The sequence below is a fragment of the Nicotiana attenuata genome, unplaced genomic scaffold (assembly GCF_001879085.1).
Source record: "Nicotiana attenuata strain UT unplaced genomic scaffold, NIATTr2, whole genome shotgun sequence".
Taxonomy (NCBI): Eukaryota; Viridiplantae; Streptophyta; class Magnoliopsida; order Solanales; family Solanaceae; genus Nicotiana; species Nicotiana attenuata.
Genome location: NW_017671047.1, coordinates 160,173 through 163,570, shown reverse-complemented (window position 1 = coordinate 163,570; position 3,398 = coordinate 160,173).

The window sequence follows — 3,398 nt, the reverse complement described above, 5'->3', positions numbered from 1 at the left end:
GGGGGGGGGGGGGGGTTCAGATTCATTAAATACAACTTGTGGAACATATAAGAAGCAAAAAATATTGACACTATAGAAATTTGGAAGATTTTGGAAATATTCTTCAAAAAAATTCCTCTGAGTAACGATTTGTCTAAAGTCGCAAATTGCTTTATCCCAAAAGCCCTCAAGTTTGTTTCTTATGTTTTTCTGAAATGATATCACAGAAAGCATTTGTGTTTTATTACTGTCCTTGTTGAAGTATCGTAATTCGTAAACATTCCTGTCCTTGTTGGCAGCAATCACCCTAAGCCAATCCCTAACATTATTTTTCTTCAAGTACTTTTTGACAAGGTACTTGAGATACCTGAAAAATAGAAGTAAAATAGAGTAAGCAAAGCTGTTATCTCTAGTCCTAGAGTGCCTGTAATTCACTACTTTTGGCAAGTTGTTCTTTTCGTTTTTAACACTGCAGTACTTGACATCGCGGTAACCTTCCTTCATTAATCGGGTTACATAAATATTTTACCCCAAAGCAAATCGATATATATATATATATATGTATATGTATACATACACTCACATATTGGCCTCTCTCTTTAGACTTTCACTTTCTTTGATAAGTAGTCTTCAGGCAATCTCTTGAACCTAAGATAAGTGATGTTGGTAAGTGGTTGATATCACTAACCAACAAGCATAAAAACATAACACTCCAAAGAGATGGATGTTTGTTTCTGCAGCACTGCATCAAATGTATTCAAAAAAAGTGATGGATGAACTCCTTGAGGACCCAATAAAAAGTACTTGAAAATATGCTTACACGCCATGAAGGATGTTTCAATTGGCAAGAGTATCTATAGACTACAATGATTATTAATATCAATTACCTATCTCTTTCAAGTTCGAAACAAATTAATACGTACTAATTCTTCCAAACCTTTTTTCACAGGTAAATATGACATAACCCGAGTGCATTATTCTGTCTATGATCATGTATTGAGTAGAGAATGAAATCAACAAAGTTGCACTTGACGCAGACTAATGGACAAGCGAAAGGCTAGGCTGCAGTCTAATTGGCCTCACCAACAACTGCCTACTTAAGAATACACTTCACTAAGAACGGCTAAACAATCTAGCTAAAGCTCATTCATAATCTGTTCCATGATCATAGGAAGAGCTGCGAGGATTATTAAAAACGTAAAAGCATTATGTCATACTCTGTTCGAGTTAAAAATAATTAAGATGTATTATGCCACTACGTCCATTCTTTTGTTTTCTTTGTTTCGCAATGTAAATAGGATAATGCATTAGATAAACAAACAGGATAATAACATAAACGGTAAACCATCATCTTCTGTGTAAGGACTCCAGAATAGAAGGGTGAACTTTTTCAGACTTGTAGTCCAGGGAACTAACAAAAATAAACAGCAAAAGGACCTCTTTTAAAACAATTAGCAACTTACTACAAAGCTCAATTTATGAATGACTGCTGTTTAACCAAAAAAATAGAATTTCGGTTAAAACTAGAAATTAAGAGGAAAAATCGGGTTACTGATAATCAGGAGACGAAAAGAATAAGAAAATTTTGAGGATAATAAAGCAGTAAATAAGTTTGTATTTCAATGTAATCTCAATGATATTTCGTGTCCTTACAAATGCTGAGATCTCCTCCTTCTATAGTTGATTTTTCTAGGAAAAGGTATAATGTCTTAGCCTTAAAGAGGCAATTATGAGCATTAAATGATATTAAATGAAACGTTACACAATCATTCCTATTCAATACTGATTCGCTAACGTATTTGACATTTAATACTGAATTTAGACTCCTTTATGCCATCAGATTCATATCTTCAATTCCTTCTGACCTCCTGGCTTTAATTAAGTTAAATAGATACGAGACTCGTATCATTTGAATATCATCTCGTGCCTATTTAACTTTCTTCTCCTCGTATCTGATATTGCCCGTGCCTCTTAACCGATCATCATGTTTTGACCATTTGACCAGTCCACGTGTCATGCCACGTCATCTTCAATTATAAATTCAGTTTTTTCCCAATACATATAATCCCCCCACTTTTCATTTATTTATCAATTAAATATTTGGGAAGTGGATCTTCATTAAAAAGGGAATTTTTGCCATAATCAATGCTATGACAATGTCGACGCTTCAATTGTCTCTTCTATTTAATGCACCATATACGTGTCACCTTCTCATTAGTTCTGCGATTTTGCAGCCTTTTCCTAAGGCTTCTTTAACTCCACTATTCACGAAGTGATAGTTGCCTTTATTATAGGCTTTCCATCATTACACTTCTTAATTATCGACGGTTGAGTTTATATATAAATTTGCCCCCTTTTTCCTTTGTCTTCTTCTTCACAAGCTTTTTACCAAATTTCTTGCTATTTACTCTCGTTCACTTCTTCTTCAGTTCATACCTTCTGTTCATATCTTCTCACTATGTCGTCTTCGAATCCTAACCCTAAAAGAGTCCCAATTCTTGATAGTTTCCCCAATGCTCCTGCTAGACATAGAAGAGGTAGAGGAGGTGTGCTTCGTTGTACAGGGTCGGTTCATGGTGGTACCTCTGGTTCCATCACTCCTTCTTCTAGTTCTGGCAATATCTCTAGAGGCTCTCTTTCTAACAGATCCACTTTTAAGGGCAAAGAACCTTCTGAGTCTAACCAAGAGCCTCTGGTTGAAGAAATTGTGCCAACGGATTTATCTTTCGAACATGACAAAGAATCCCTTCGTGACCAAGTGATTAAATTAGAGAGAGTTGATAAATATCCCTCTTTAATTACTGAACCTTTGATTCAAATTGTTCGAAGAGACTGTCGTTGGAGAGATGACACCCACATAGTTATTCCTACCCCACACCAAAGAATATCTTCTTATAGGGTTGGCTTTTCTTTCGTTTACACTTATCCCTTTACTTTGGGATTTATTCCTGCTATTGACCCAGTCATACTTGATTTCTGTCGTTTTCTCAAAATTTGTTTGGCTCAAGTTGGTCCCCTCGTATGGAGAGCAGTAGCTTGTTTGAGGTATATGTCACCAAAGCTGATGTTGACTTTACTTTCCCTCATCTAATTCATCTTTATCACCCCCAAGCTATTCCGCAATGGTATTTTTACCTTATCTACAAGAAGTAAGAGGGTTTTGGTTAACCCTGAAGATAATAACGACCGTGGCTGGTACACCCGGTTTGTTGCTGTTCCCACAATTGATTTGGTGGGTGAATCAAAAATTCCTTTTCCTGAGAAATGGAACTTTGCACGTAAGTATTTTCTTCCTTGCCGTATCTGCTTTCGTTATTTCAACTTCTTTTCTAATTTTATTATTATTCCTTTGCTTTTTTGTAGCAACCATGGGAGATGTGGAACCCGTTCCTAATTTCCGTGGTTGGGTAGATGCTGTC